General features: G+C 38.8%; 1 protein-coding gene across 1 annotated transcript in view; it reads right to left on the bottom strand.

Annotated features, from left to right (window-relative positions):
- EYS (eyes shut homolog) overlaps window positions 1-21,649 on the bottom strand; it is a gene marked incomplete at its 5' end in the record, with an annotated part of 718,160 nt that overhangs the window by 424,027 nt on the left and 272,484 nt on the right. The gene's annotated exons all lie outside the window — the stretch shown is intronic.

Raw genomic sequence — 21,649 nt, 5'->3', positions numbered from 1 at the left:
TTGCCACGTAAACCCACTATAGGAAGGCATCCATTACCTCAGCCTTTTGCATGTTCAGTGTCATCAGGTCCCCTGTCTCATTCAGCAATGTGTCCACATTTTCCCTAGCTTTTCTTTTGTCATTACTTGCAGAAGTTTACTTGCAGAAACCCTTCTAATTACCCTTGCCGTATCTTGCCTATCCCTGGCCAGATTCAATTCCATTTTGGCTTTAGATTTCCTATCTTCATCCCTGGACTCTTGGACAAGGTCTCTGATTCTCTTCCAGGTTACCTGTCTTTACTTTCATCCTCTGTAGGCCCCCTTTTTCTGCCCGAGTTTGTCCAGGAGCTCCTTGTTCATCCATGCAGGCCTCCTGGTGTTTTTGCCTGACTTACTCTTTGTATGGATGCACTGCTCTTGAGCTTGGAGGAGGTGATCCTTGAACATTAGACATATTTCTTGGGCCCATCTTCCCTCCAGGACCTTATTCCATGGGATTCTTCCAACCAGATCCTTAAGAAGGCCAAAGGCTACTCTCCTGAAGTCCAACATTGTCTCAACCTTTGTCTGCACCCTCCTTGCTGCCATAAGGATCTTGATTTTCACCATTTCATGGTCACTCCAGCCAAGGCTGGAGGGAAGTCCCTCCCAAATAGCCCAGATCCAGGCCCGACATGAAGCAAACTTCTGTAGTTGATAGGTCAGCTGTTTTTATAATGGCATGATGGTGGCATTCTAGCACCATTCCTATATACTTCTGTTTGTGCTAACTTGCAAAGTCATGGTTGTGAGATGTATTTCCTTAAGCATTTTCTTACTTTTTAATGCATTTAGATTAGTAGCAAGCTTCAATTTGTCTACATTTACCACGTAAGCCTCAGAAGACTGATCCTGCTACATTTTAAACTGAACAGCATATTGTACCTCCCAGTCTTATTGATTTTTGTGCTCTCACTTCCAGATTATGCTGTGACTCAACAGGTATAAGGTTCAGAAATGTGGCCTATGCTTAATAACTTCTAAGAGCTGCCTCTAGAAAATTCAGTGAGTAAAGAACATAAGTTAATGAAATGTGTAAGTAGTAAATGGTAAGGTAATACATGAGAGAACTGTGAAGGTCATGAGTGCAGAATGGGTCTAACCACAGAAATGCTAAATGCTTTCTGAGATAAGCATTACTGAGCACCCAGTACTCAGTAATGCTTATCTTGGCTGAAATTCACTTTGATACCTTTTGCAATAATAGGATTGATCCCTGCTTGTAAGCTTTCAAAAAGTACATTGAAGAGGCTCTGTCCTCTTGATTGGTGCTATTTTCTGTTCCTTGGTTACTTAGCATATTGCTTGGAAGGTACACAATCAAACTAATGGAAACTTCTGCAAGAATTACTTAGATACATTTCGTTTGAGGGAAAAAAATATCTGAACTGTAAACAAAGATCGTAATTACAACAGAAATTTACCGACTTTAAAAATGGGGGTATCATTTAAAAAACAAATATTGCTTGCACAGATGTTATGCATCTGAATAGTGCATGTTAAATATTTGATAGTTAATCCTCTCATACCATATACACATCACACTATCAGCTGGACCATTCAAGAAGCATTGACACTTGTATTGTCCTCAGGCTTTGCAGTTATTTTTTAATTTAACATTTTCAATGCTTACATTTTCAAGAGTGAAATTCAAGAACCTTGAATCAAAAATAGTATTAATATCAAGCCCTTTTATGTCTCAAAATTGGTGCCCAAATATTTATAGCAATGTACCGAAGTCACTACTTATTTGGGTCAGTAAATATATATTTTTTTCCAGGTAAAAGCATACTTTTTATTATTATTTTATTTACAGTCATAGAGCTTAATAGAATAACTAAAAATATGTAACTTAAATTCAGCGTGTGGCATATTTAGTACTGGAAATCTGCCTTTTCCTTTTTAATTTCTCCAGATAAATTTTTCTTTCACAACGTAACTGTATATATATTCATATATATATATATGGGTGTGTATAAAGATATAACATACATAATATACCTGATATAAGTTTTCATCCTGGAATAGAATTTTACTGTATGAATTGTGAGCAAAGGAAATGTTTGAAATCATATGCCAAAAGAGTACACAGGATTCTTCCATTCACTGCCAGCTATTGTTGCCCTTCTATTTGAAGGATAGATGTGGCTTGGAGAGGATTTTCTTTATTGTTTTGAAGCAGTTAGCTTTGAGTATAAAGAAAACATCACGCTGAGCAGCATTCATTCTCATTTGAAAGCAGGCCATGCATTCAGCTTTGCTCTCAATTTCCAAATAATCCTAGCAATATGCACCACACGTGCTGCTTCAGGCCTCTGAAAGGACTCATACTGGTAAGCATCCCTTAACTCACTTATCTTATTAGTGGTCTGGGTATGTCTTTCTTTTACTTTTGTTTCTAATTTTGCACACCTGCCACAATCAGGCAACCAAGAAGCCTGTCTATGCCATTAACGTTGACTTTTTTTTTTTTGGATAGAAACACAGCTTTTCTCTCAAAGTGAAAAAAGGTATAATCATCACAAATTCTGTCATTGATTCTCAGAAAGTATCCACAGCTATGAAACAAAAAAAAAAAAATTAACTGTCATCATGACTGTACTCAGAACAACTGATTTAACTGGATATTGTCATCTTCAGTACAACTTCCATTTCTGAGAACGCAGCATAGAAAAGTATTTAGATCCTACGTTCTTCTATTCCCAAAGCCGGCTATTGTTGTATGCCAGTCAGTCATACACACAACTTCATACCCCAAAGGCCCTCAAAAACAGGAAGCACTGACTTTTAGCTCTCTTCTTTCAGTACTGTGCATCAAACAAATAGGAAAAAGAGAAGACTTAGCAGCAGCAAACAGTGATGTATTTACACTTGGCATATTGTATTCTATTCACACACCTCTAATTAAACCACAGCTTTGATGAAGGGAATATAATAAATTGGGGGCCTCTAAAACATTACATTCAGTTCATCTCAATTTGATTATGAAAAAATTACAGCAATGATAATCAACTATCACATGCACCAAGGTGGTGGGATGCTATTACCAAATCCCTCTTACTGATCCACATACAATATTTGTTGACTGTAGCAAGACTTCTAACACTGTTCCCACAGCGTTCTCATTTGCAAACTGAGAATATCTGAGCAAGATGACTAAATGGAGATGAGCTAAAAATTAGCTGGACTAGCTGCCTCACAGAGGAGTAACCATGAAGCTCATGTAAGAAGGACTGCGACGCCTGGTTGCTGAGTCAGAGTGAGCCCATGGTATAACGTAGAGCCAAGTGAGTAGCAGTCCTGCTGATAAATACAACCTGAGGGCTATACTAGACTACAATACTTTCAGTATTTCAGAATACAATACTTTCTCAGTGAAGACAAGGCAATCTGTACACTGGCTTTTACTCAGGAGTAACGGGGTCAGTAGATGAAGGGGAATTACCAACCTTTTCTCTTGGCCATGGTGTAGATGCAGCTGGAATACTGTGTCTAGATTTGCCCACACACACACTCCCCTGGCCCCCTGCAGTTAAGTAACACAACAGAGTCTTGTACAGAATATTGAAATGCTCATGCATACAGGTGGCATGATCTACATGGAGACGCTGAAGGAACTATCTTGTTTAATCTTGTGAAGAGGAGGCCAAGAGCGAGTGATCTAATAACAGCATGCAATGAGTGGTACAACAATGATGGAGAAAAATTCTTTTTGAGTTATGGAAGAAAATACAAGAAGGGCCAAAAGCCACAGACTGTGAGTGGGAAGGTTCAAGCTGTATATTAGAAAAACATCTTCAAAGAGACGGTGGAGTTCCCGTCTTTGAAAACTTGCCAGATCCGGCTACACAAAGCCATGACCTGATCCAACACTGAAAATAATCCAACTTTAAGCAAAAGGTTGCACTGGCAATAGTCCAATTTTAAGCAAAAGGTTGCTTCAAGCCAAATTTTTTATGATTCTGTTATTATTTTCCCTCCTTATTTCACAAGACCTTTAAGAGCAGACCTTTATTACCAGTCTAATAGAGCCTTTGGAGAAAACTCGGACTGCAGAGGAAAAGACTCCCATCTTTGTAACTTTTACTTAACCCATGATATTCTGTTGTTTTCTGAGTGGCTGACAAGTTGATGGTAGATGTGGTTTATTGTGGTTGGTGCCAAGTAAGATGGTACCAACGAGTATTTCCAGCTATGCTGTCTAGCTGCTCTGTTTTGAAGCAATTCTTTTCTCTGTGGAAACAGAGATGTGATGGGGACAGTGATGCTTGTTCCTACTGGAATGAGTTCTCCCATTCCTGTAAAACTAAAATTAGTAAACTTTATAGATACAGTGAATGTTATTCGTTGTGAAAGGGGTCAAGAAAGGACTATGGCCAGGCTACTGTTTTGTAATGTCTTGAGATGCTTATTCGTATCTTTATCATTCATACCAAAGTAAGTTTAATTATTACTAAATCATCTTTTGCCAAAAAAGTTATTTAAAGTACACAGTGAACACAAAGTGGTTCAAATGTAACCACTTCTGTGCCAATATTTTCATCCATGTCTTTCTCTTTCTCCAATATTTTTCTTCTCCTCTCCAGTCTTTCTCTCTAGCCAGTCTCCTTAATTGTAGTATTCACAGCAGGAAGAAAGAAAAAAAGCTTTGATCCATAGTTTAGCTATCCTGACAGATGGATCCCGTGGTACAGAGCCATGTGGGAACAGTTCTTGAAGAGCTGCTGCCTGTGGACGGCCCCCGCAGGCTCAGTTTGGAAAGGATGGCATCCCGTGGGAGGGACCCCACGGGGAGCAGGGGCAGAGAGTGACAAAGCATCAGGGACTGACCGCAGTCCCCATTCCCCATTCCCTTGTGCTGCTTTGGGGAAGAGGTAGGAGAGGGTGGGTGGAAGGAAGGTGTTTTTGACTTGCTTTTAGTTCTCACTGCTTTTGTCTACTATCAGTGGGTACTAAATTACACTAATCTTCCTTTTACGGAGTCTGGTTTGTCTGTGATAGTAACTGGTAACAAATGTTACCAGTTACTTATTTCAACCCATGAACCTTTTTTCCTCATGTTTTCTCTCCCCTCTCCTGCAGAGGTCCCTTCCACCCTCAACCATTCTGTGATTCTGTGAAATATTAGCTCAAATGTATATGGGGTTATTTAATATATATTATATGCATACATATATTTATTGATATAACAAACCTATTGATACAGTGATTCAGTAAACAAATAAATCCTTACTTACTACTAGGTAATACACATTTTCCTTTGAAGAAGGAAAAAAATAAGAATTTTTATGATGGCATTTTGACAAATGTTTTCAAATAACAACTTTTTAATAGACTCTATTCATTATAATTATGAACAATTATGTTCCTCCTTCTTTGGAACAAGAAAAACAGAAAAGCACTTATTCATTATTTTGCCCTCTGTAAAAATCTGAATTTCTACCACCTACTTTTTTCCCCCTACTGATTTCTGTTTTATCATTCAGCCAGTTTGCACCAAGGAAGTCCAAACAGATCCTCATATACCCTATCTGGTAGACTTCCCATTGGAAAGAGCTTCAGGGAACAAGCATGTGAACTCCTGTGAGTGCACATCAGTAATCTATAAATGTATTTTTTCAGTTAAAACTAACTTGGTTCCTAAACCTGGCAAGAACTGGAATTACAAAACAGATTCTTCTCATTTTTTTTCAGTGCATGCCACCCCTCTAGAGGAGATACTTGCAAATGATACAATTAAGGCATTGCACAAGCTTCACAGCATCCTGCTTTTTAAAAATTTTACTAAGATGACTTCAGTGTTTGCATTGCCAATGTAGTACCTTGAGTCCCATCTTAATTTCTGAACCTAGACAGCTGCAGATATTGAAAACTGTTGAGAGATTACAAAAAAAAAAAAAAAAGTGTAAAACCAATTAAAGTTCTAACCAGCATAAATTTAGAAGTGGGATGAAAACTTGCCTCAACTTTATGACATTGTGCTATAAAAAAAGCCTTTAACCTTTTCTAAACCTTGTATCAAACATCACTAAATAGCTGGAAGGAACATAAAAGGAGACACCTGCTTGCTGACAAAAAAAGAAACCATATGTACTCAAGACTATACTCTTCCAGTAAATGCCAGAGAGCATTTACCAAACATAAACAAGGAATTCTCAGAAGTGGAGTAAGTTGAAAACAGCAAAACAGCCAAACTTTAGAGTGAGAGACTGATGTTTTTTATTTTATTTTATTTTATTTTATTTTATTTTATTTTATTTTATTTTATTTTATTTTATTTTTTAGTTTTTATTGGCCCTTTTCAATCAGTTGAATATTCAGTATGCAAGAAGAATATATTCATTCCAGTGAAGAGCTGCGAATGACAAATTATGTCTTCTGTTCCCTATTTTCATTAAAACTAACTAACTTCTGGTACTATTCTACAGTTACTTGGAAGGCAAAGGTGGACACATCACTTTTTAGAAATGTCTCTGTTCCTGTTTATTATTAAGACCAAACAAGAGTTATATTTCCTACAGCAAGAGTATCACAAGGAAATTAGTTGATGAAAAATCAGAAAAATCCTAAGACTACTTAGTGAGAAATAAAGTATATAGTGTTTGAAGTACATATTTGAAGTTCATGAAAGAAGCCAGAACATCAACAACCTTGCAGGAAGCAGCATCTCAGGGAATACCTATTCAGAATGACAAATACTTGTTTTGGCAAAACGGTTCTGGAAGAAGTTTAAGACGGGAGAAATATACAGCATGTATACATGACATACACAACATTTTTGCATATCAGTTTTATGACTCATGAGCCATTTTTAATGATAAACATAAATGAAAGTTTGGAAGGGCTTATATATTTTGTGGGATTAAGAAATATCCATATTTAATGTAAAAATGTTTGAAAATAATCTTTGAGAAGGATCTTAACCTTATGCTTCAGGGCACTTCCAGTGACCCATTAAACTGAGATCTGTTTGTAGTGGTAGAGGAAGAGTTGGGAAAAAGAAATCTTGTTTATCTACTGAGTCCTTCAGGCATTCCTCCGAAGTCTGGTTACAGTATAATAGAGAACAAGATGAAGCTGAGGTCTGATGTTAAATGGCATTTTCTGTCTTCCATTTTGTCTCCCCAAATTCCTTCACACAATAACTAGTACAAAGAACTATGCACTGAAATTACACAGAGCTACTGGAAGTGATAGTGACAGTGCACAAGAAAGTTTTGCAACAGCACTCAAAAGCTGAGGAAGAATATTTTACAAAGGTTGGATGACTTGTTTCTAGCGTTAGTGCTTCCTAAAATAAGATTACCTTCATAGATGGAGAAAAAGAAGAATCTGTTCTGGGAACCACGGCAGCCATTACCTGGTACTATAGGACAGTAACTTTAGAAGGGGAAAAGTTGCCCCACTGAGATTAATTTCTACAGAAAAGTACTACTTCTCCAGTGCAGATGCATGGAAACTTTGTGAAAAGAACACTGGCCTTTAGTTATGTCCTAAAAATTGAAAATGAGAGTTTCACTATGAAACCTTCAGGAAAGAATGAAGCACCTCAAGTAAGACCATGTACAGAGATATTATTTAATTTCATTTACATTAATATGCGCATTTCACGATACTTTAGAGAAATTCAAGTAGAATTACATTTTATGTCAGATTTGGACATAGAACTCAACACCTTTTATACACTTTTAAATATGAGTAGATGTTAAACGCTAGTTAAAATTAGAACAGAGACAGTAACTTCTGGGGACTTTTCTTTGGTAAAGATGCCAATCTTATTTGGTGATCTCAGCAGAACATGTCTGAGAACCTGTTATGAACAGACGCACTATTTTTGATTTCCACAAATTTATCTTAAATGCCACAGGAGAGGCAGTTAATGGTATGTTTGCATTCTACACTCAGCAGCATGGATCTTGACCATTTTAGAATCATTATTATTTCAGACAATATAAATTCACGTATACATTCTGAAGATAAACTATATCACTGAGCTCTACATCTTTTGAAGACCTCCAGGGATGGTGACTCCACCACTTCCCTGGGCAGACCATTCTAATGCCTAACAACCCTTTTGGTAAAGAAGTTCTTCCTAAGATCTAACCTAAAACTCCCTGGCACAACTTTACCCATTCCCCCTCATCCTGTCACCAGGCACATGGGAGAACAGACCAACCCCCACCTTGCTACAGCCTCCTTTAATGTACTTATAGAGAGCGATAAGGTCACCCCTGAGCCTCCTCTTCTCCAGGCTGAACAAGCCCAGCTCCCTCAGCTGCTCCTCGTAGGACTTGTTCTCCAGGCCCCTCACCAGCTTGGTCGCCCTTCTCTGGACTCTTTCAAGCACCTCAATGTCCTTCTTGTAGCAGGGGGCCCAAAACTGAACACAGTACTCGAGGTGTGGCCTCACCAGAGCCAAGTACAGGGGGACGATCACTTCCCTAGCCCTGCTGGCCACACTGCTTCTTATGCAAGCCAGGATGCTGTTGGCCTTCTTAGCCACCTGAGCACACTGCTGGCTCATATTCAGCCAACTATCCACCAGTACTCCCAGGTCCTTCTCTGCCAGGCAGAAGGACCTGATGACACAGGCTCTCAGACACTTCCGAAGTGCCTCAGTGCTTTGTAAAAAAGCAGCCAAATTAGATGAACTAAACCGATCCTTGTGTTTTCCATGTCCAAAAAAAATCATAGATTATTTTAAACTGTTGCTTATTTATAAACACAGAGTCAAACTCTAAGGTAGTAACCACGTTCATGCATACTGACACACACATGTGCCTGTCAAATATTGGAGATTAACTCTGAAATGCCCATTTTCAATGCTGAACTTGGATGGAAGAAAAGTTTTACTTATCGTTCTTAGTTTCCAAAATGACAGTTACCTGAATAGTGTTCTCCTTTCCTTTTTCCTTTCCCATTTCGATTTCCTTTTCCTTTTCTTTCTCCTTCCTTTTCTCTCCCTTTCCTTTTCTCTTTCCCTTTCTCTTCTCTAAAAAGTAATAATCTGTACAACTGAATAACAAAGTGAAAGAACTTGTACTAAAGAAAAAAAAAGGTAAAAATGTTAGTTAAATCTTACTTTTTTCAGACCTAATTTGTTTTCTCGCTGTCTTCATGGAGATTATAACAAAACCAAGAAACCACAAGCTACACCATAACTTTTTCATATAAAAAGATAACAAGAAGAAAACCTCTGAAAATTGTTATTTCATACAATGATTTTATAGAGACTGCCCTTTAAATTCTTGAGGCAACGAAATGTTTATGGATAAGTGCATAAAAAGCTCTTCTTATATGGACAAGTTGAAACATGCACTATTGCTTCTATATTTGTTTTAAAATAAGAAATAATAGTTTCTCTTGATTTTTTTACACTTCTAAAGACCATTCTGCATTGTAAAAATTGACATTAATTTATTAATTCATGAAGACACTCGGGAATTCTTGTAAACTGTATCTTCTTATCTGAGGTAACAGTTTTCATAGCCTCTTTTTTAACTTATGGACTGGTCCTCAAGATACAAGGTAATAACATTTCTTACGTTCATAAAATGCAAGAAGGTTGGCATTCTACAGAAGAGTAAATAAAGAATTTTAAACAGTAGCAAGCTAAATTTTTTCTCCATCAAATAACTTCTGAATATAAACAGATATAATTTTTTTAATTTATAATTTTTATGATAGATCTACTGCTGTTTTTGTTAACAATTACTACTATAGTACAAACTAATTATTAACATGATGTGTCCCATTTGTTTATATGCACTCAGAATATGTATCTTAGAAAGAAAAAGAAAAAAGAAGAATGCCACAAATATAAGTTTTTGAAGACAGTAACAGCAAAGAGCATCAAAGGTGATGTTTTGTGTTTGAACCACTTGTGCAACATACTTTAGTATTCTATATAGAATTCTGAATAAGCAGCACTTTACATACTAAAGCATTTTGACATTTTAAATCTTGTTGCAGGTGTTGAATTTTATTTGGGCATGCATGTTTTGGGTAATGTTGAATTAAATATTCTCTGTGTGTGGCTAGAAAGAACTGAAATGTTATGTTACAGGCACATTCCCAACTGTTCAGTCACTACATCTTCTATAAGCGGGTTTGCCTTGTAATGGCTTCTGTTTCACAAAGTCAGAAAACACCTTGATAGAAATATACATATAGGGAAGGGATATCCTGTATCTTTCAGGCAATGCATGTTTAGAATGTTTGCTTAAGAAAAAAAAAAGGCAAAACCACCACCAACAATAACAAAAATATAACAATTGGCAATATCCAATCAGATATAAGCTTTAAAATGGCTTTATTCCAAAGCTGGACAGCTGGGTGATTTGTACTGGATTTGTATTCTGGTACCGGTCTGTGCTTCTCGTATTAGTATTGTTTACCTTATTTCCACACACCATTTTCTGCACTATTGCAGACATTGCTAATCCTCTAGCAGATTACACTTTACCGATTGTCCTGTTATGTCCTGGTATGACAAATGTCCTGGATTGTCCTGAAACCAGGACACTGATGAATCTTAAAACTTTAAAGGGTAGGGAGTCTGGGCAAATTTACCTAGATGAAGTACTACCATTTTAAATATCACTAGTAAAATGCAACAAGACAAAACATGTATCTGTTCCAAATAAGAATCCCCCAAGACAGAAGTCATACTTCTGATATGTTTCCTAATGCCTTGCCTTTCTTCATATTCCACTTTTACAGCCTCTTAGCATTTAGCATTTACAAGTTTTCCTATTTCTTTTTTCCAATTTAATTGGAAAAATGACTCTGTAGATGCTTCAAATGGTTTGATATAATGCTTGAATATCAATATAAATGTCCATTTGAGTGACAGAACACTGACTTTTCTGCATTTTAGAGCTCTAGGGGACACAGGTATAGCAGCTATTCCATCAGACACATTGCACACATTAAAGATCCCTAGACACATTATCTGTTTATTTTAAATACTCATTCTATATCCTGTGATTTTGACCTTCTGGTAATATTGCTAGTATAACAGAAACAGTTCTAAAATGGATGTGTTGCTTCTTAACAGCTATAAAATGTTCCTTTAACTTTCTTGCAATATCATAAAAAAGAGCAACATATCAATTTGATTTAATCTGAATAAGCAAGGCATATATTCATCAAAACTGATTAGAAAGTAGGCAAGTTAGGCATGCCAAATCTTCTTTTCAACAAGATTTCTAAAAACTATTCCTAAAATCATTCAGAACTATAATTCACTTGGCGAATTATTTTTAAATTACTTACAGATTTTAATTATGATTACAGTTTTGCTTCTAGTTGAAAGTGTAGAGATATGTTAAGAGTACCAGATAGCATATGCAGTTTATTAAATCCACAGCTAACTTTTATTAGCACGTAACAGACTATGGTGTACTTGTTCTCTTTTATATATAAACTCGTAGTGTGTATATAAGGAATACAACTACATATACAGAAAAGTAAGAAAAATACAACTCATTATATGTATTTTTATTATACCACTTCTTTTGATATTATTACATTGACAAGTATTATACATGCACTTTTCATTACAAAATGGAGTAAATGGTTAGAAATCGTCATTAACATAATCACCTATTCTCACTGGTCTCACAGTAAAGACAGGATTTTGATTAAAAAAAGAAGTACAATGTAATCATGCACATATATGATTATTTATCGGTAAAATAATTAAACATGGAAGTAGTATAAGAGCTTGCTAGTATGCCGACTTTATCTAACCACTCTACATAAGAAATACCATCACCTTAAGCATAAACAGAAACCCCTGCTTCCTCTCCTCCCAGCATCAATAAAATGCCAGGCATTATTGTGGCAGGAACAGAAGGAAAACAACACTATGCCACTGTGTGAATCACAGTTTGGCCCATACCTTGGATAGTGTACTTGTCTCTTTATTTCAGTGAAGGTAAAACAGAAATTGAAAAGGCTTGGAAAAGAGCAACAAGGATAACCAGAAGCTGGGAAGCTGGGATGGCTTCCATAGGAAGAAGGACTGGGAAAGCCAGGAATCATTTGCCTGGACAGCAGGGGGCATGAGCAAATATGGGAATGGCCCACAAAAGCACAAAGAGGATGGCTTGGAATCAGCTCATCATTCTCCTTTATCACATTCATATGAGGGGGCATGAAATGAAGCTATCCGGAGCAATGCTGAACATTAAAAAAAGAAAGTTGTTCTTCGTACAGAAGGCTAGACCTGTGGGACTGCTTGCTGAATGGTATTGTCATATCATCTCTGCTTTTGGAAGGGATCTCTGGACACTGCCTAGCTGTCGACCCCTGCTCGGAAGAGGAGTTTATACAGGTTCAAGGGAAGACAGTTATTTAGTTAAGAGACTCAATATGCTCTACCAAGCAAACCACAACATGCTCAGGAACCCCCCTAACTATTTAAAGAGGTTCTGATGTTCCACTGGAGTCACTCCTTCTGTATCACGAAATGCATTTCTTCCTACCTTTATCTCAGTGCTCTGAGAAACTCGCATAGCTCTGTGTAATGTGTACACTGCAGCTTTGGTCAGACCACGTCAACTGTCTATCATCTGCTGAATGAAAGGAAGCCTTTTAGTTAACAATCTGGCAACAGGAGCATGCCTTTTCTGTTCCACAGCACATAAGATCTGAGTGGCTCTCAAAATGACTACTTTATCATTAAATCACTCTTTGGGTTGATGAGGGCACACAGCTGTGCAAATGCTTCACAAGTTCAGGATTTTGAAGTACAGGAGAAGCTTTTTACTACTGCCTGGAGGTACAGTTGACACACAGAGTTCCAAATAATAGCTTTTTCTCCTTTGGGATGAAGGACTGAATGTATACTATTGATAAAGAAAATTTCTGTTTAAAAAAGAAACAGTAGGTGGCATTGTGTCTTGCCATCTAGTTCACTAGGAAGCCATAAGGGAAACAATAATACAATACATATTCCTAGCAGCAAAAGTTGGAAGTGTTCACAGTGCTTTCTATCACTGACACAGGCCCAATTTCAAAATTTCAATCTTACTTTTTCAAGGTGGACTCCAGCAGTACAGCAATATATGCGTTTGTCAGCTTCACACTGGACTATCACAATTTGCCAAGGACAATTTCATACAGAGAAATGCAAAGCTCCATTAATGTAAAGTGTGACTGCAACCATGTGAAGATGCATTTCTTCAAGACTGAACTTTATTTTGATTTGCAATCCACAATATCTTTCAATTTAAATAGATGGCTTTCACTTATCAAACCCTAAACAACTTTGATTTTTCAAAACCACAGGGATCAACTCCTTTAGCATACCATGACAGAATCAAGGAACAGAGGTTTTTAGGATACAGATGCCTAGATACATGTAGCCATGCAAGACTGCACCCCCAAACTCCCCCAAACAATTATGTGCTTCAGTCTATTGTTTACATCACATATGCTCTAAGAAAAAGCATTCTATTTTACCATTTCTTATCTTATATTCCCTTTGCATGACAAAGCTAGAGCATGACAAGTTGTTCAGACTCATTTTCTGTCTGTACAGTATCCCCATTCTTCAATTCTTTTTGTCTCTTTCCTGGATTCCTGCAGAGGCCCCACTTAGTTATGAGGCCTGGTTCTCCAGTGGCACACCTTGATCACACAGATTGAGCAAATTAAAACACAAGGGAAATGGAAGCAAGTTATTCTCAAATCTGAGCTCTGCTTCCTTATCAGTTGAATGCAAGAATATTAGTGTATTGATTTCTATTTATTTTTACCAGCTTTTCCTAAGCAACAGAGTAAGAAGACTGCAGGACAGCTTTGTTTTTTAATTCCATGTTCTGCATGTTCAACTTTAAATAAAGAAAATGTATACAAGAATGTAATGTAACATTCATACAATCTGATCTTCCTGATAGAAGCAAAATGGAGGAGTGGTAACAAGGAGAAAATGAAAGACTTTTCTGTACTAGGACTGCTTTTGACGATGTTATTTGCTCTTTTAACTTTGTATTAAGTAATATTGGGTAATAATCTTTTACAAATTTTAGCAAATGCTTGATTAAATATATGTTAAAGATCCTTGTGCCTTTCTCACATACATGTGGACTATAAAGAGCAGTATCTAGCCTTTCACTACTTATCACTGAATTCATTACAATCACTTAATGGTCACAATTAAATCATAGGATCATAGAATATCTTGAGTTGGAAGGGACCCACAAGGATCATTCATTGCAACTCCTGGGTCCCCAAGGGACCACCCAAAAATAAGAACGTGTCTGAGAGCATTGTCAGAACACTTCCTGAACCCTGTCGGGCTGGGTGCCAGGACCACTGGCCTGGGAGCCTGTCCCATTGCCCGACCACCCTCTGCGTACAGAACCATTACCTAACATCCAGCCTGACCTTCCCCTGTCCCAGCTCCATGCCATTAAAAAAAAAAAAAAAAAAAAGTGCTCGATTTCAAAATAAACATTTAAAATAATTGCACTTCATTTAGAGGAAATGTAGAACAATCTATTCCTATTTTAGAATTCTTCCAAACTAAAATCTCATGAGCTCTAAGAAAAACCTTGACATTGTGTTGATCAGGTATTCCATTAATCAAATATTTATTCTTAGATGCCCTTGGAATACAAAACTCAATTTCGCAGAAATTGCCTTATAAGTATAAACTCATGTCTGACAGATGACTCCGAAACAGTTTCTGTTTTAAACCAAATTATATATCAAATGTAATCAAGAAGGCAGATTTTAAAAAGTACTGACCTACCTTTATGAACCAAAGGATATGATCACACCTGTAGCCCTACACATTTCTAAGACCAAAAAAGTTACATCATAGTACTAAATATTCTGGAAAACAAACAAACAAACTGTCGTGGTTCCGCTCGAGTGGGCAGCCGAGCTCCACCACAGCCGCTCTCTCACTCCCCCTCCTCAAAGAGGAATGGGGAGAAAATATGTGAAAAGGGCTCAAGGATTGAGATAAGGACGAGAAAATCACGCAATAATTATTGTAACGGGCAAAACAGACTCGGCATAAGGAGATAGTAAGATTTATTGCCTACAACTAACAAGCGAGAGAAGTGAGAAAACAAAGGAAAAAAAAAACAAAAGCACCTTCCCCCCCCATTCACCCTCTTCCACCTCCTCCCCCCGAGCGGCGCAGGGGAACGGGGAATGGGGGTTATGGTCAGTCTACAGCACTTCTTCTCTGCCGCTCCTTCTCGGTCACTCTTGTCCCCTGTGCTGTGGGGTCCCACCCACGGGATGCAGTCCCTGATGAACTGATCCGGCGTGGGCTTCCCACAGGCAGCAGCTCTTCCAGAACTGCTCCAGATATGGGTCTGTACCACGGGGTCCATCCCTCAGGAGAAAACTGCTCCAACCTGGCTCCCCTACGGGCAGCAGCTCCTGCCAGGTCACCTGCTCCTGCGTGGGCTCCTCTCCACGGGCTACAGGTCCGGCCCGGAATCTGCTCCGGCAGGGGTCTTCCACAGGCGGCAGCCTCCGTCGGTGCAGGGCCACCTGCTCCACCGTGGTCTCCTCCACGGGCTGCAGCGTGGAACCCTGCTCCACCGTGGTACTCCATGGGCTGCAGGGGGACATCCTGCTTCACCATGGTCCTCACCACAGGCCGCAGGGGACTTCTGCTCCGGCGCCTGGAGCACCTCTCCCCCTCCTTCTACACTGACCTTGGTGCAAGGCTGTTCCTCACTCCCTTGACTCTCCCGGCTGCTGTGTGGCGCAGCGTTTTTTCCCTGTCTTAAATATGCTCTCACAGAGGCGCAAAACAACATCGCTTATTGGCTCGGATCTGGAAAACAATGGGGCCCTTCCCAAACATGGGGCAGCTTCTAGATCTTTCTCACAGAAACCACCCCTATGGCTCCCTGCTACCAAAACCTTGCCACGTAAACCCACTACACAAACAAACAAAAAAATTGCAGCTGATGATCAAGGACATAATAACAAAAAAATTACCTGTTTCGCCTAGCAAAAACATTACAAAAAACGTGCTAAAACTTGCTGGAAAAGTAACACGAAGCAACAGTTTTCAACAATTTAATCTAAAACAAGATCTGTCATAAGGTTGTTGGCATTATTTTCATGTGATCAGGCTGAAAGCACTGCAGAGATAACCTTTCTCAAAATAGTATGACTTCTGAACCTAGCCAGCAGGAAGGACCTGAAAAGCACATCTAAGAAAGGCTCTAGGCATGCATGGTTGGAGAGGGAGATTTTTTTTTCCACTTTTTAAATCCCCAACCGAAGATATGAAATGGCCTTGGGACCAAAACATGCAGAAATTGGGAAGAACCAACTATGGATTAAAAATAATGAAAAATAAAATCTGGTTATTTTATGTGGAAAGTCCTCAAAATTCCTATTACTCAATATATCAACCATATGTAGGTTGTGTTGGATTGTCTACTGAAAGCCCCTCTGGGGTCCATAATAGCTTTATTATTAATTTGCTAATTTATATGGCATTCGTTGTTGTGGCAGCCAGTTGCTTTAATTAAATACGCAATACAAAGCAAGGTAGGTGGGCATTTCAGATGGTGATCTGTTTCCTGAAGCCCTGATTTAGTGGCAGTCTGCCCAGGATAGAACTGAATTACAACTCCCAGCACCTCTCTCATTTCCAATGAGTTGTTTTAAACAATGGGTTTAAAGACAGAAAGATATTTCAGATAAAACACAATTCAAGGACTATCCCAAAGGGTATTTTTTCATATTAATTTCAGGAAGAAGCCTGTAGGGTTGCTCATGTAATTGATTCCCACATAAGTCAAGGAGAGTTGGACTATTCACAGTACCACTGGGTAAAGCATCACATCCATCATAGCTGAAGCTGGCAGCGCTGCCCATAGTTAAGGCAGCCTGACCCTTAGCCATTACTGGACACTTTTTATTACTTGCTATTTCCAGTTTTACCAACCACGGCAGTACAAACTTCTGAAAGGAGATCCTCAAAATAAGGAGACTAGAAAAGACACTAGGTTTTTGTCTTTCCTCCTGTCCACTCCACAGAACTGTGTGACAACTGGCAATGCTAGGCCTCCCCATTTGTTTGGAAGTTTGTGGCAATCTGCTAGAGTAAGAGCTGTTTTTCCCTTATTTTTCAATTACTCTCCCTTTCCATCCTCCACGTAAGTACTACTCCCCAGTTTGCACATGAGTTGTGTTCAGATTTCTTAAACCAAGTGGAAGGAATGGTAGAAAAGGAGGAATGTTCACACCACAGCATAAGCAGACCTGCCTTAATGTGTTTGTTTTTTTTTCCCCTTTATGTTTAGTATTAATTGTAGGCCTCTGGTTGCCTGGTTCTGTGAGCTGGAAGACCATGACCTGTGGAACCACAAATTTCCTCACATTGACATCAGAATTGTAAGGTATCTATTTTATTAGTTACATGTTTATACATTCATCAGGCCCGACTGAACTCATGCCACAGTACTGAGAGAGTCAGTGAATGTTATCGCAGACCTTTCTCAATTACCTACCACAGGTCTTAGGAGTCCGGGGATGTCCCTGCTGACTGGAAACTAGCCAATGTTACCCCAATGTATAAGAAACACTCAAGAGGAGACTCTGGAAATTAAAGACATATTAGTCTAACTTCAGTACTTTAAAATTATGGAGATGATTATCCTGGGCATCACTGAAAAGCACTTAAAGGATAACAAAATCATCAGGCAACACAGGCTGGGCCTGATGATGTTGTTCAACCCAGAGTTGAATGCATGCTTAGTAAACTTGCTGATGACACTGGACTGGGAGCTGCCGTTGACACTGCTGACTCTCTTGAGGAATGAGAGGCCTGAAAAAGATATTTAGATGTGAGGGAACACTGGGCCATCAGCAACAGCATGGAGATTTTCCCCTTTCTTCAATCTGTTCTCCCAGAGGCCCACCCAGCATCACTCCCTGGCCAGCAGCAGGTCCCTTTTGGAGCTGGCTGGAGCTGGCTCTGATCTGACATGGGGCAGTTGCTGGGCTCTGCTCACAGAGGCCTCCCCTGCAGCCCCTGGCTACTAAGCCCTTGCCACAAAAGCCCAATACACTACTGAAAGCGGCATGTAGAAAGAAAAAGGATAATTAGATGGTTGAAACAGTTGAGTGTTATATTGATAAAACAACTCTTTAAAAAGCCATACTTGTAAAACTTTTACTGTATGAAAACAAAACTTTTCTCCTCTCATATTCTGGAAAATGATGTCAGCAGTCAATGAAAATATTTGGTTAAATTACAGAAACCATTACGACCTGGCAGTCCATGGGCCATTTGCCTTGTTAATTCTGTTGAACACTAATGAAACTTCGTAACTTCTAATACAAGGACACAAAGGAAACCAAGTGGAAACTGAACCACAGACTGGAAGGAATAAATCTGTTTCTCAATATGAAAACATGAATGACCATACACTATTGTTTTTATCATTTGTGCATCCACTCTCAGGTTGCTAAGAACGGGATATCCACTCAAAGGTAAAGCCTGCACACCATGCTAATCATAGATACTCTACAGAAGAGAAACAGAGATTAAAGCTGCACATACTGATATATTTGTTCAACGTAATTCTCAGTATATTTTTCAGCGTATTCTATCTAAAATTCTATTACAACTTCGAAGTTTTGACAAATTGTGTTAACGGAGAACAAATTTAGTGTTTTCCCTCAAAATTAGTAGTATTCATCTTACAGTTTTAATTTAGAATTTGATAATTAAGGCAGGATACAATTAAAGTTAATGAACCTTAAGTGTAATGTCTACAAATATGTATCCAGTCAGAGTTAGGTATCTAAACTTTGATTATAGGCAATGAAGATCTAATGAGCAATAGTCAAGGGAGCCCAAGGAGCAACTCATCTCAATCTAAATAAACTCTATTCAGTTGAATTCATCTGTAGGCTACTGTAAATACATTGACTGGTATTCTATTGATTTTAATATGAATATAGTCATCCAAAGTGTTAGAGAGTAGAAGAAAACAACACTTAGGTGGAAACCTTATGTGGAAAATATTGAACTATGAAATGATCATTACCACTCAGGTCTGTGACCTTGAAACTATGGTAGATAGTTCCACTACAGTATCAGCTTGGTGTATGGTAGAAGTAGAAGCAGTAAGGTGTTAGGAATTAATAGGGGAGGAATAGCGAAGGAGAAAAAGAATCATTATGCCATTGTATAAATCAGGTTTGCCCACAGCTTGAATACAATGGGAAATGCAAAGTCCTGTACCTGGTCAGAATTAACCCTAGGCACCAGTACAGGCTAGCTGCCTGCCCAGCTCCATGGAATGACTGTTGTTCAAGAATTGAGCTGAACAATGACTGTGTGTAAAACTAAGCATTACTTCTGGAGGAAGTGCTCACCAAGCCACTTTCAATAATTTACCTGCAGTCCTAGCTAACTGAGGAGGTCCCACTTGACTGAAGGTCAGTGAGTGTGACTCCAATCTACAAGAAGGGCAGGAAGGAGGATCCAGGGAATTATAGTCTGACCTTGGTATCTGGGAAGGTTATGGAGCAGATCAGCTTGAGTGCCATCACATGACTCATAAGGGACAATCAAGTGATTAAATGCAGACACAGTGGGTTTATAAAAGGCAGGTCCTGCTTAACTAACCTGATCTCCTTCAATGACAAGATGATCCACTTAGTAGATGAGGGAAAGGCTGTGACTGTTTTTCACTTCAATTTTAGTAAAGTGTTTGAAGTTTAGTAAATCTGTTTCCTACAGCATTCTCCTGGAGAAGCTGGCTACTCATGGCTTCAACGGGTGTACAGTTCAGTGGGGGAAGAACGGGCTGGATGGCCGGGCTCAAGGAGTCACAGTAAATGGAGTTCAGTCCTACTGGCAGCCCGTCACCAGTGGTGTGCCCCAGGGCTTGGTACTGGGGCCACTTTTGTTTAACAACTTTGTGATCTGGATGAGGGGATTGAGTTGCACCCTCAGTACGTTTGCAAATAGTACCAAGTTAGGCAGGGCTCTCGACTTGCTTGAGGACAGGAAGGCTTTGCAGAGGGATCTGGAGAGGCTGGATCGATGGGCTCAGCCCAATCACGGGACACTCAACGAGGCTAAGTGCCAGGTCCTCTGCACTGGGGTAGTAACAACCCCATGCAGTGTTACAGGCTTGGGGAAAAGTGGCAGGAAAGTTGCCCAGCAGACAAGGAGCTGGAGGTGGTGGTTGGCAGCTGGCTGAGCATGAGCCATCAGTGTGCCCAGGTGGGCAAGAAGGCCAATGGCATCCTGACCTGTGTCAGAAATGGTGTGGCCAGCAGGTCTGGGGAAGGGTTTGTACACGGCATTGGAGAGACTACATCTTGAACATCCTGTCCAGTTTTGGGTCCCTCACTACGAGAAGGATCTGCAGTTACATAACTCCACGCTCAAGGTTGAGCATGTGCAGAGAACATCAACAAAGCTGGTGAAGGGACTAGAAAACAAGAATTATGAGCGGCTCATTGCTCCTCACAGTGCAGTAAAGACTGGAAATGCTGAGTTCGGTTGGTCAAGAAACAGCGGTCAAAAACAACTGCAGCACGTAGTAAGGAAATAGAACAATTAGACATTTATCCGACACTACTATAATGTGTTCAAGTACCTTATAAAAGAGAGAAACTAAATGAAAGAACATATTTCAAACCGCGTTATGACAAAATAAAAATGAAAAACGTTACTCTCCAGTAATGCTGATTTCACATGGCAAGATACTCAGTCCCCTATGTTACCCAGAAAGACTGCTTCATACACTTTGAGGTATTTTAACATATCTCCACTAGTTTCACGTATTTTCTAAGAGACTTGAAATTACAGGGTTAGTTGGAAATGACATTTCAACCTTAGCTTCATTTTAGTACCATGGTGACTCTGATGAAGATATGTAGCATCATCTTATACTTCTTATACACTTCTTATAGTTTCATCTCTGACTGTACATTATAAAGCTAACAAATTCTTACATCCAACTAATAATCATTATTATTGTCTCAACATCTGCAGTTATTTTTTTTAAATAAAACTATCACCCTTAAGCTTCACTTCTGCACATAAAATAAAGTCCAGATATTGAGCACATGATTGTATATGGAAGATATTTCTGCTTCATTGTTACGTAAGTTTATAAAGTGTTTTCTTAGTATTTGATATTTCTACAAGTATAGTAATGGATCAGGAACCTAGATAACAATTCTGAGCTAATGCATTTATTAGATGTAGTAGAGAATAATGTATACAATCTATGGAGTAGTTTAATTTTAAGGGGGTTTTGCTATACTGAAGTGCTTAACTATGAGATTATATGTATTTAGCCAGGCAATGATGATGCTGGATCACAGAAGATTTCTTTGGACACATGACTGTGCACAGATAATAACACGAACTATCTGCTATGTAAATTTGCAAATTAATAGCTCTGAGTACAAAACACAGGAGCATATATGTATCTTTAAACACTGAATTTTCAATTTTTAGGCTCTGTTTATGCTTTAAGTTTCCACATGTAATTCTGAAAAGGACTAGAAGATGATATTGCAGAAGATAACTAGAAGATAAAAATAAAGGGCCTGATGTTAAACAATGAATAGCTTAAAATAATATTTTTGAGCACCAGACTAA

This window comes from Aythya marila (assembly GCF_965140915.1).
Source record: "Aythya marila genome assembly, chromosome: 3".
Taxonomy (NCBI): Eukaryota; Metazoa; Chordata; class Aves; order Anseriformes; family Anatidae; genus Aythya; species Aythya marila.
This window is presented reverse-complemented; position numbering and strand designations above follow the sequence as displayed.